The following is a 13,601-nucleotide window of genomic DNA, read 5'->3' as shown; positions in this document are numbered from 1 at the left end:
TTTGAGTTCCCTTGCCCACCAGAATCCAGCCCCCAAGACCCTCTGGGTCAAGTCAGGTCCTCCAGGAAGCAGATGCTGAGATGGAGTTGGGGGTTGGGGGTGGGGGTGGGGGTGTAACGCCCATGAAAGAAAGGGGAAGAGGCAGGATCCCGCAAGGACTCAGATCTGACAAAGATAAATAACCTAACAGGAAGCGCCAGAACAAAAACTCATTGGAGGAGCCCCACTGGGCAGAAGTGTTCTGGCCCCAGTCCCCCCCACCATGTTTAGCCACTGGCTAGGGGATGCCCTGGAAGAAGAGCTCAGTCTTGCCCTGAAAACCCTGCATCTGGAAGCCGCCATTTCTCGATCTCGGTGACAAGCTCTTTTTTGAAGGCAGAACCACGAGCCTCACCTTTGGCTGCCTATATTAAAACTCAAGGAGTCAAGACGGCTCCCCAGCCAGGCAGTCACGCTATCTCATGCCCTTCCAACACCTTTAATGTACCTCTGTTTTGTAGGCATTTCTTACTCCTGCAATTTACATGTAGTGGTAGGATTATTTGATAAATGTCCCTCATCCTATTAGAGGAAAAGCACGTGAGGGCAGGAGCCATGTCCATTGCTATGTGCGCAGCATATAGAAGGTGTTGCTCAATATATATTTGCTGAATGACTGGTGGGCATTACGCCCGACACTTGGAACGAAGCAAACCATAGTCCCTTTCCTCAGAAAGTTCATGGTTCAATTGAAGACGCAGAAGAGAAGTAGTGAAGTCACTCATTAATTCACTCGGTGGTGAGATATTTAACAGTGCCTGTGCTGTACCAAGAGCCGTGCTCAGACTGGACATACAATGATGAATAAAACTGATATGGTGCCTGCCTTCTTCGGGGTTATAGTCCAAAAGAGCAGGCAGAAGAGCAAATAGGCCTATATGAAGAATGAATAGCCTCACACCATTCCCAGCTGCCTAGAACAGCATATGCAAAGGCCTATGGGCAAGACAGAGGCCATGGTGCATTGGAAGGACTGGAAGGAATTTGCAGCATGAAATATGAGGTGGGGAATGAAAATGGGGAGGCAAAAGGGTCAGCAAGGCCATATTTTCTTATATTGATTACAGGTTAATACAGTAACATTTAAGATATACTGGAGTAGAGGGCGCCTGGGTGGCTCAGTTGGTTAAGCGACTGCCTTCGGCTCAGGTCATGATCCTGGAGTCCCAGGATCGAGTCCCGCATCGGGCTCCCTGCTCGGCAGGGAGTCTGCTTCTTCCTCTGACCCTCCCCCCTCTCATTTGCTGTCTCTCTCATTCTCTCTCTCTCAAATAAATAAATAAAATCTTTAAAAAAAAAAAAAAGATATACTGGAGTAGATAAAACATTAATTTTACTTGTTTCTTTTTACCTTTTTAATTTAATTTAATTTTTTTATTTTCAAAAAAGATTTTATTTATTTATTTGACAGGGAGAGTGAGAGAGCACAAGCAGGGGGAGCAACAGAGGGAGAGAGAGAAGCAGGGTTCAATCCCAGGACCCTGGGATCATGACTTGAGCTGAAGGCAGACGCCCAACCAACTGAGCCACCCAGGCGCCCCTCTTTTTACCTTTTCTTAAATGTGGTTACTAGAAAATTGTAACTTACATACATGGCTTGCATTTTGTTTCTAGTGGAATCCAGGGCTGGGTTAGAGAGCGCTTAGTGGACCGTTATTAAGTATGCTTCCTAAAGATTAACTTGCATTGACAAGGCAGACAGACAGCCCTGCTAAAACTGAATTCAGAGTCCCCAGGGTAAGGAAACAGCCACCGAGAAAGCAGATCCTCTGGTGGGGTCACCCCATGGCCAAATGCACATAAGCCCATCTAGTCCCTGGAATATCTCTGTGTTGCTCCTTCTGCCCTGATGGCTATGGATGCCCCAGCACAGCGGTGCCTGCGCTCAGTAGTGTGGGGTAGAGATTAAGTGCACCTTGGTTAGACAGAGGGACTCCACCCAGGTTCAAACCCCCACTGTGCTCCTTGCTGGTGGTGAATCTCTGGCCATTTACTCTCTGCACCTCAGATCTCCACCTCTGCAGAAAGATGAATACTAGCCACATCGCAGAGTCATTGTAGGATTAAATGAGATACTACACATTTAGCACTTGGAATGATCCTTGCTATCAATAAGCGCTCTGGCTCAGCCCTACCCACTAGAAACAAAATACAAGCCACATACGTAATTTAAGACTTTTTAATAGCCACATTTAAAAAGGTAGAGGGATGCCTGGGTGGCTCAATCAGTTAAGCCTCAGACTCTTGATTTCCGCTCAGGTCATGATCTCAGGGTCCTGGTATCAAGCCCCCCATCAGGCTCCATGCTCAGCGCAGAACCTGCTTGTCCCTCTCCCTCTACTCTTCCCTCAGCTTGTGCTCTCTCTCTCTCTCAAATAAACAAATAAAATCTTTTTTTTTATTTATTTATTTTTTTATTTATTTTTTTTTTTTTTAAAGATTTTATTTATTTATTTGAGAGAGAGAGAATGAGAGACAGAGAGCATGAGAGGGAGGAGGGTCAGAGGGAGAAGCAGACTCCCCGCCGAGCAGGGAGCCCGATGCGGGACTCGATCCCGGGACTCCAGGATCATGACCTGAGCCGAAGGCAGTTGCTTAACCAACTGAGCCACCCAGGCGCCCCTAAAATCTTTTTTTTTAAATAAATGAACAGGGGCGCCTGGGTGGCTCAGTCGTTAAGCGTCTGCCTTCGGCTCAGGTCATGATCCCAGGGTCCTGGGATCGAACCCCGCGTCGGGCTCCCTGCTCTGTGGGAGGCCTGCTTCTCCCTCTCCCTCTGCCTCTACCCCTGCCTCTCCCCCTACATGTGCTCTCTCTCTGTATCTCTGTGTCTCAAATGAGTAAATAAAATCTTTAAAAATAAATAAATAAATAAATGAACAGGTAGAAAACAACAGGTAAAATGAATCTTAATATACTTAATCTAATCCAATATATCCTAAATGTTCTCATTTCAAACTTTATTTTATTTATTTATTTACTTACTTACTAATCTGAGAGAGGGAGACTGCGCAAGGGGAGGGGCAGAGGGAGAGAGAGTATTAAGCAGACCCAGCGCAGTGTGCAGCCCACGTGGGGCTGGATCTCACAGCCCTGAGATCTGGACCCTGAGATCATGACCTGAGCCAAAACCAAGGGTCAGAAGCCGAACCGACTGAGCCACCCAGGCACCCCTCTCATTTCAACTTTTTTTTTTTTTTTTTAAAGATTTATTTATTTGACAGAGAGAGAGACAGCGAGAGAGGGAACACAAGCAGGGGGAGTGGGAGAGGGAGAAGCAGGCTTCCCGCGGAGCAGGGAGCCCAATGCGGGGCTCGATCCCAGGACCCTAGGATCATGACCTGAGCCGAAGGCAGACGCTTAACAACTGAGCCACCCAGGCGCCCCATCAACTTTTTTTTTTTTTATTAAAGATTTTATTTATTCATTTGAGAGAGAGAGAATGAGAGAGAGAGAGCATGAGATGGGGGAGGGTCAGAGGGAGAAGCAGACTCCCTGCCGAGCAGGGAGCCCCATGTGGGACTCGATCCCGGGACTCCAGGATCACAACCCGAGCCGAAGGCAGTCGCTTAACCAACTGAGCCACCCAGGTGCCCCTCTCATTTCAACTTTTAATCAGTATGAAAAGTATCAGAAATTTCTTACTTTTTTTTCTATATGAAGTCTGCGAAATCCAGTGTGTATTTTACACGTAGAACACGTCTCCGTTTGACCAGCCACATTTCAAGTGCTCAGCAGCCACATGTGGTCAGTGGCTACCTTATGGGACAGTGCAGCTTTAAATGGGAGTTGGCATCATTATTTTTGGGGATTTCAACCTAAAAGCCATTTCCTTAGAAAACCATGCCCTGACCTGCAGGACCCCTGTTATTAAGATCTTTTTTTAGCACCCTGGAAGACACTCCTGACAATTATAATTAAACAGTTCCTGTGCACTCGTTTGCAGCTCTCTGTCTCCTACTAGACTCTAGACTTCAGGAAGGCAGAGACCATGTCTTAACAGTGCACTGATTGACTTTGGGAAGAAAGAAGGGATGAAGGGGGAAAAAAGATTTAGAAGAGTAAATTCCAGAGCTTACAATATAGATGTGGAAGTTTTTTTTTTTTTAAGATTTTATTTATTCATTTGAGACACAGAGATACAGAGAGAGAGAGCATGAGCAGGGGGAGAGGCAGAGAGAGAGGGAGAAGCAGGCTCCCCGCTGAGCCAGGAGCCCGATGTGGGGCTCAATCCCAGGACCCCAAGACCATGAGCTGAGCTGAAGGCAAACGCTTAACCATCTGAGCCACCCAGGCGCCCCTGGAAGTTTTCTTTACAGTAGTTGTTCACAGTAGGAAGAAATTTAGAAAAAACCAGGTCAACTAAAAGATTAAAATCGAGTGTCCATAATCCAAAAAAAAAAAAAAAAATCTTAGCGTGCATCTTTTTTTTTTTTTTAATTTTACTTATCTATTTGAGAGAGAGTGAGAGCAAGAGAGAGCATGAGCAGGGGGAGAGGCAGAGGGAGAATCAGTCTCCTCACTGAGCAGGGAGCCCGATGTGGGGCTTGATCCCAGGACCCTGAGATCATGACCCGAGCTGAAGGCAGACACTTAAACGACTGAGCCACCCAGGGACCCCTGGAGTGCATTCTTAGTTATTTCCTGAAGATCAGTTCCTGGAGTGGAAGCCTTGTATCAGAGGTTAAGTTCACTGTTGTTGTCAGTTCTTTTGCTGGGTGTTGACAAAGAGCTCTCGCACCCAGCTGTGTCCAGATAAATGGATAACTGATATTTCATGAGCACCAACTTGCACACAATACTTTACGGTGACCCCATGAAGAAATCTACCCCAGATATGGTACAAGTACCACAAGTAGAATGAGAAAATGTGTAAATGGTACATATGCAGAGATTCCTTATTTTAATAGTTATGTACTCACGTGTGTTAGAAAAATACCTAATCAGCCCATAAAACCAACACAGTTGACTCTTGAACAACACAGGTTTGCAGTGGGCAGGTGCACTGACATGTGGATGTTTTTGAATAAATACAATATTATAAATTAGGATGAGGCTAAATTAAATTAAAAAGCAGGTCATTTACAGAGAAATATGTAGTAAGTTATAGCCCAGTGGGTTCTCAGTGACAGCAAAACTCGCGATGGAGGGGAGCCTGGGTGGCTCAGTTGGTTAAGCATCTGCCTTCAACTCGGGTCATGGTCCCAGGGTCCTGGGATCGAGCCCCGCATCGGGCTCCCTGCTCAGCGGGAAGCCTGCTTCTCCCTCTCCCACTCCCACTGCTTGTGTTCCCTCTCTCGCTGTGTTTCTGTCAAATAAATAAATAAAATCTTTAAAAGAAAAAAACAAAACTGTGACACTTCCTGATGCACAGCCCCTGCTCAAGGGCACTGTGTAGTTGAAGGAGTTGAGCCGGGGCTGAGAAGCACTCAGGAAAAACCGGACAATAGAGCAGAATGTGAGACCTCAGCTGGAATCCCGAACTTACTGTTACCAGTCTCCTCCATAAGGTGGCAATGGTGAGGATTCTTCTCGGTGACTGACACTCCACACCTGCCTGGGAAGGGAGGGATTTTACCATTTTATACCAAGAATTGTAGGGGCAGAAAGGATCTCAAGAGACTGTCCGGTCCTTCTGTGGGTGAAGGATTTTCCTCCAAAGCTGCTCCACCCTCAGTGTCCTGATATCAGCTATGGGCCCACATGTTGACAGGGGCACGCTGGGAAGTCATCCCCAGTCCTCTCTGTCCTCCTTTATACCTAATAAGACATACCTATTTCAAGTGTACTAGGGGCACCTGGGTGGCTCAGTTGGTTAAACTTCTGCCTTCGGCTCAGTTCATGTTGTCAGGTCCTGGAATCAAGTCCCGTGTCAGGCTCCCTGCTCAGCAGGAAGTCTGCTCGAGATTCTCTCTCCCTCTGTCCCTCCCCTGCTCATGTGGGCTCTCTCTCTCTCTCAAACAAATAAATAAAATCTTTAAAAAAAAAAAAGTTCAATGGGCTTTGACAGATGGATATACCCATGTAACCCCCACCTCAATCAAGATACAGAACATTCCACTGTTCTTGTTTTTGATCCCCTGTCCCCTGACTGCTGGCCCCAGGTAACCACTGATTTGCTTTCTGTGACTATAGATTACTTTGCATTTTCTTTCTTTCTTTCTTTTTTTTTTAAGATTTTATTTATTTGAGAGAGAGAGAGTGAGCGAGAGAGATGACAAGTCGGGGGGTAGGAAGGGGCAGAGGAAGAGGGAGAAGCAGATTCCCGGCTGAGCAGGGAGCCCCCGGGGTCATGACCTGAGCCCAAGGCAGACACTTAACCAACTGAGCCACCCAGGTGCCCCTGCATTTTCTTTATAATGCATTTATATAAATGGAATCATACAATACGTATTCTCTCTCTCTTTTTTTGCAGGGTGTGGGGACATCTGGCTTCTTGGCCCCAGCATATTCATGAGATTCATCCACGTCATGTGCATCAAGAGTTTGATCCTTTTTATTGCTGAGTAGAACTCCTGTGTGTGGATGTAGCACACTTTGGTTCTCTACTGTTCTGTTGATGGATATTTGGGTTGTTCCCCCAGTTTGGGCGACTGTGAATAAAGCTGCTATGAATATTCAGAGAGAAGTCTTTGTGCGGACATATGTTTTCATCTCTCTTAGGTAAATACCTAGGAGTGGAATGGCCGGGTCACAAAGTAATGTTCAAAAAATGTACGTTGTCCCATTATCCTTCACCAACTTCACCAGTTCAGTGGTTTCCTGTTGCACTGAGAATAAATCCAGAATCCTCAAGAGGATCTCCAAGGCCACAGCCCGGATCTCGTTGTCTTCCAGTCTCCCCTGTTCTTTTCACTCCAGCCACACTGGCCTCCATTCATGTCCCTCGAACGCAGCAGACTCGTTCTGACTTTGGAGCCCTCGAAGTTGCGAGCCTCTTCCTGGAATGTTCTTCCCAGATCTTGGCACTGCTGTTCCTGCTTATCATTGAGATCTCATTTCACGAGTCACCTCTGCGGATCCTGGGCATATTATCCACAACCCCCCCAACCCCCTCATCAGACCCTATAACCCTTTATGCCAGTGTATTTTATTTACTTTCACCTTTTAACATTATGTTCTGTATTCATTTGTTTACCTGTTGATTATGTCTTTCCCTCCCTCCCGCACTAAAATGTCAGCACTATGAGAAGAGGGGCTGGGCTTATCTTCTCCACCAGTGTCTAGAATGACAGTGTTTGGTAAATATTATTTGAAAGAAGGAAAGGCTGGGACACTGAGGCGTAAAGAGATATGTTGCCTAGGCTGTGGGGTTAGTTGCGTGATCAGGCTGAGAACCCCAGGCCCAGCCTCTCTCCTTCATCACAGACCATTCACAGGGTTTCCCAGGACTGACAACAAAGTCTCAAGTACCCGGGCCTTAGCTGCAGTGCTGTTTTGTTTTGTTCTGTTTTGTTTTGTTTTAAGATTTTATTGTTAAATAATCTCTACACCCCACTTGGGGCTCAAACACATGACCCCGAGGTCAAGAGTCACATGCTCTATGGACTGAGCCAGGCAGACGCCCCTGCAGTGCTGTTTTTAAGAGCAAAAGACTGGAAACAACCCAAATGTCCATGGACAGAGTAATGGTTAAATAAACTACAAAATATCTTACAATGGAAAACTGTGTAGCCACAGAAGAGATCCAGGAAGATCATTATGTACTAATATGAAACAGTCTCCAAGATCTAAAAAAAAACAAAACTGAACAGTATGTGTAACATGTGATACTGTTCCCATTTGTGGGGAAAAGTGGAAAACAATATATTTGTTTATGAGATGCTCCTATATGCTGGAGAGATCTGGAAGAATACATAAACACTCCTGTTAACTGGCAGGGGGTGGGGGTGGGGGTGGGAGCAAAGTGCCTGGGGGTCAGGAGTGGGAAGGCGATTTTACTAAATACCCCTTTGAATCTTTTGAACTTTATTTATTTATTTTTTAAAGATTTTATTTATTTATTTGACAGAGAGAGAGACAGCGAGAGAGGGAACACAAGCAGGGGGAGTGGGAGAGGGAGAAGCAGGCTTCCCGCCGAGCAGGGAGCCTGATGCAGGGCTCAATCCCAGGACCCTGGGATCATGACCTGAGCCGAAGGCAGACGCTTAACGACTGAGCCACCCAGGCGCCCCGAATCTTTTGAATTTTAAACCACATATGCCATTTTACCTATTCCCATAATGAATTGATATTTTTAAAATAAAATACAATTACATTGTAAAAATGACACTGCAGGGGCGCCTGGGTGGGTTCTTCCCAGATCTTGGCACTGCTGTTCCTGCTTATCATTGAGATCTCACTTCACGAGTCACCTCTGTGGATCCTCTGAGCCTCTGTTACCATAAGTAAAATCTGGATACTAAAACATATGCCTCCTAAGGTTGTTATGTGGATTTAACATCAAGAAAAATGCAGGAAAAGGGCTGAGAATTTGAAGCTTTAATTATCATGGGAGGACCAGAGTGGGACTTTAGGGCTGGGAGAGAAAAAGATTTAGGGATCTATCCAGTTACCAAACGGTTGCAGAATCAAGATCGTGACTATTATCTATATATATTATTATCTATTATAACTATTATATGAATAGTTATCATCATTATATAATCATTATTAGAATAATAATTATTATTCGGAACATTTATTGTTTGAAGTGTGGGATGCACCATGTTAAGTCTTTTGCATTATCTCATTTAATCCTTGTGAATATCCAAGGGGGAGGTTCATGCCTATTTTATAGGCCAGGAAACTGAGGCTCATGAATAAAGGTACCAGCTGGAGGCCACATGGGTACAAAGTGTGAAGTCAGGATTCAAAGCCAGGACTGTCTGACTTGAGAGTCCACGGCCTGGCTCATGAATGGGAGCATGGGGGTCGTGTTGCCACTTCTTGGCAAGTTGGAGCTCCCCAGCTGGCTTGGACACAGGGCCTTAGGAAAGCCTTGCTGCCTCTGAGTTGGGAGGGAAGGCATGGTCTAGGTCTCCCACCATCCTGCTGAAATCCTTCAGGACACCAGAACAAAACCCAGTGGTTTTCCACGACCTCTAACCCCATTAGAAGACCCAGTGTGGCTACTTTCTCCCTTCTCAGCTCCAGTCACAGGGGATGACTTTCAATTCCTCTGGCTCCAGACCCCTGTAGGTGCTGTTACTACTGCAAAAATTCATCCTCTCCTCTCTGTCCTGGTTAACCACTCTCTTTTACTTCACAGCTCAGCTACCCCCTCCTCCAGGAAGCCTTCCCTGACCACTGCCCAGGCTTGGATAATTGGTCCCATAACCCCCACCAAAACATTTAACTCTGTGTCAGGCACCATCAGAAGCACTTTTCCTATATCATTTAATACTCACAAGAACTCTATGGCAGTGAGTCTCATCCTTGGTGGCACATCAGAATCGTTTGGGAAACTTTAATATATATATATATATGTGTGTGTATATATATATATATATATATATATATGTGTATATATATATATATATATATATATATGTATATGTATATATATACGCCCAGAACTAACCCTCAGAAATTCTGATTTAATTGGCTTAGAATGCAGCCTGGGCACCAGAAATTTTAAAAGCTCCCAGCGGATCCTTGCAGACATCCTGAAGTGACTTGAACACTAAGAAGATAATTTGGGGGTTGGTGGGTCATTTCCTTGCTGAGATAGTCCTCAGGCTCTCTGTCCCCTGGAGCTAAGAGTCCAGGTTGGCTGCGGCAACAGGATGGGAGGGTGGAGTGACTGTTGGCTCCATGGGGAGTCGATGTTTCCAAAGATATTTCCCTACATGGTGGAGGGGGAGAGGGTCAGGATTACTTCACCCAACCCAGCCTCTTCTTGCTCTCTGTCTGGAAAGGAGCTGGAGAACAAACGAGTGTGGGAACTGGATGTGAATTCACACCCCTCCCTCTTCCCTTCCCTAACCAGGTAGAGTCCTGAGAAAGCTGCAGGGCATGTCCAAACATAGACATCAAACATTCTCCAGGTCCTCTCCCTACATAGCTTTGTGGGCAAATACACCGGCAGAGCCTTGGGGGACCTGACTTGGGGGCACCTCTCAAATGCAAAATAAGCATGGCCTTTGTGCAGGCAATCAGATCTACAGAAATTTTCCCTAGAAATACCCCACGAATAGGCAAAGATTCACATCCAAGGATGTTCATCAGAGTGTTGCTTATAATCAGGAAAAACTGAAAATATCTGAAATGTCCATCCACAGGGGATTGGTTACCTGAAGTGAGATATATCCATGCAGGAAGAGGGGAGCTATGTACTGACACGGGTAATATGCCACCATTACAGTATTTAGCAGAATGAAAAAGGAAATAGAACTGTAAGTATAGTATAATCCAATGTATGTTAGTAATAATGTTGACAGGGGCACCTGGGTGGCTCAGTCGTTAGGCGTCTGCCTTTGGCTCGGGTCATGGTCCCAGGGTCCTGGGACCAAACCCCGCATCGGGCTCCCTGCTTGGCAGGAAGCCTGCTTCTCCCTCTCCCACTGCCCCTGCTTGTGTTCTTGCTCTATCTGTCTCTCTGTCAAATAAATAAATAAAATCTTAAAAAATAAATAAAATAAAATAAAAACATTATTTTGTTTTCCTTAAGTTATTTGTTCAACTTTTCAGTGGTTTTCCCATGCTTTTGTCTTGTGTTTGCCCACAAATTAGTCATTATTTCACTTACTTGCTATTAGAAATTCTAAGAAAATCACACACACACACACACACACACACACACACACACACACACCCCCAACATCACATAGGTCAGTGTTTGCCAGAGCGTCAGCTGACATTCTGATCAATACAAAATTTGCCATGAGAGCACCATCTTCTATTTCCTCCAGACCTGGTTCAATACCCTGATTAGCCATCTTGGCAACCAGCTAAGAAGGAAAGAAATGGTTGGGGGTGCATTTCCAGACCACACCATCAAGTATATTTATATTGACATTTCAGCCTCTGGGTAGCATGCCTAGCTCCTCTTGAAGTTCTTCATCAACGTGGGGTCTCCAGGATACCCCCCTTTTTCTTTTTTTTCAAAGTATTTTTTTATTTAAGGTATGTACTTTTTTTTTTAAGATCTTATATCTGACAGAGAGGGAGAGAGTGAGCGAGCCCAAGCAGGGGGAGCTGCAGGCAGAGGAAGAAGGAGAAGCAGGCTTCCCGCTGAGCAGGGAGCCTGATGCCACTGGGATCATGACCTGAGCCGAGGGCAGACACTTATCCAACTGAGCCATCCAGGCACCCCACCCCACCCCTTTTTTTCCCAGAATGCCCCTTTGAGCAATGTTCACTGACCTCTTCTTTCCATCATGTTTGCTCAGTGCTGATACATTGGCTTCTCAGGGGACTCTTGACCTCCTGGGACCACAGGTCCTAAGTGCAGGGCATCCCCCAGTCCCAGGAAACCGATTCGGGGTTCCAAAGAAGGAGTGACATTAATTTATCTTACTTAGCCAGATTGGATGACTGATCAGGAGGTAGTTTAAGAGGGTGGTCATGGAAAGCAAAGGGCTTTTAGTCTCAAATGGTTCCTATAGCAAGTGTTCATTCCACAGATTACTTATTATTTTTACACTAGAGACAGAGCAGTTACTGACTTAACCAGGTGCTTAAATTCAGCATCACTGACAGTGGAAGATGCAGTACAAAGTTCACAGAGCCGCCCTTGAACTTCTCTTGAATCTAATCAAGCTGGGAAGTCCTGGTTACAGGAAATATAGGGTGACAAAGGAATATGTTTGTCAACACCTCCTTGGGGGGCGCCTGGGTGGCTTAGTCGTTGGGCGTCTGCCTTCGGCTCAGGTCATGATCCCGGGGCCCTGGGATCGAGCCCCGCATCAGGCTCCCTGCTCCGCGGGAAGGCTCTTTTCCCCTCTTCCTCTCTCCCTGCTTGTGTTCCCTCTCTCGCTGTGTCTCTCTCTGCCAAATAAATAAATAAAATCTTAAAAACAAAACAAAACAAAACACCTCCTTGGGACACAATCAGATGAAGTCAGAATGTGGGACTTCTACAAGATGCCTGTCTTGGGCTCTTCAAAAAAAATCAATGTCATGAAGGAAAGAGAAAAGGCTGGGAGGCTTGTCTAGATTTTAAAAGACTGCACATGGAAAGTAAAGTGATGCAGCCACCCTGGAAAAAAATCTGGCAATTTGTTACAAAACTAAACATGCAATTTCCCAGATGGCCCAGAGAATTAAAAATTTATGCTCACACAGACCTTGGAGTTGTTTTTTCCTTCTTCTTCTTTAGGAAGTTCTATGCCCAACTTGGGGCTTGAACTCACAACCCCGAGATCCAGAGTCACATGCTCTACTGAGCCAGCCAGGGGCCTTGCTCACCAAAACTTGGATAGGCCAGGGGCCCTTGCTCACCAAAACTAAGGATAACAGGAATTTTCTTAGGAGCTTTACTGGTGACAGCACCCCACATGTCCTTCAATGGGTGAATGGTTGAACAAACTCTGGTACTTCCATAAAAGAATACTACTCAGCGAGAGAAAGGAATGAACTATTGATACATGCAACAACCTGGGTGGACCTCAAGGACATTATATTTGGTAAAAAAGTCAATCTCAAAAAATCACATACCCTATCTTTCCATTTATGTAGAACTCTGGAAAATGCAAATTATACTGACACAAGGGAGTGGGAAAAGATAGGAGGTGGGGATGGATTACAAAGGAACACCAGAAATTTGGGGGGAGTGATGAATGTGTTCACTATCTGGATTGCAGTAATGGTGTCATGGGTGTACATGTCTCAAAACTTATAAAATTGTGTGCTTTGAATATGTGTGGTTTACTGAATGTCAATTATAACTAAATAGAGCTGTTTGTAAAAAAAAAAAAAAAAAGGAATGGGAGAATGGTTTCTGTGAGAACTAAATGAAATGAAGCATATTACGCACTTTTTGTGTAGTCTGGTACACAGTAAGTGCTCAATAGCTGCTGTCGGAACTTCGCTGGTCTTCTGGATGGCTCCATCACATCTCTCTGCTTATTTTCTTCATTGCACTGAAATAATCTGTAATTTTCGAGCTTATCTGTTCGTTTACTTGTTTGTGCTCTGGCTCAATACTGTGAGCTCCCTGAAGCAGGGACCGGGTCTAATTTACCGCCAGGGCGGTTTTCCCCGGGGCCGCCTTGAAGCAATAGATGCCTGTTCACCACCTTCGCCCTGAATAACCACATCCTTTTGTTTACAGACCAAACAAGTGTTTGATGGGTGGTGGCCCATGCATGTCCAGCTGGATCTGCCATGCGCAAGGGTAGGACTTCCGAAGGCTTCTGTCCGGGGACACTCATGGCCTGCCTAACATAGGACGAGACTAGAGGCAGCCGGTGCTAGAGATAAGGGGACTTGGTTTCAAGCACAGCTCTGCCTGGTACTCCACAATGGGACCTGAATAACTAAGTGTACTGTGTATCCATTTGTCTCCCGGTTGCTTTAAAAACCATTTGGATAGAAAACCTGCACATTTTCTCCCAATTTTGTAACGGAAGACTAGATCC

This window comes from Halichoerus grypus, chromosome 13 (genome assembly GCF_964656455.1).
Source record: "Halichoerus grypus chromosome 13, mHalGry1.hap1.1, whole genome shotgun sequence".
Taxonomy (NCBI): domain Eukaryota; kingdom Metazoa; phylum Chordata; class Mammalia; order Carnivora; family Phocidae; genus Halichoerus; species Halichoerus grypus.
This window is presented reverse-complemented; position numbering follows the sequence as displayed.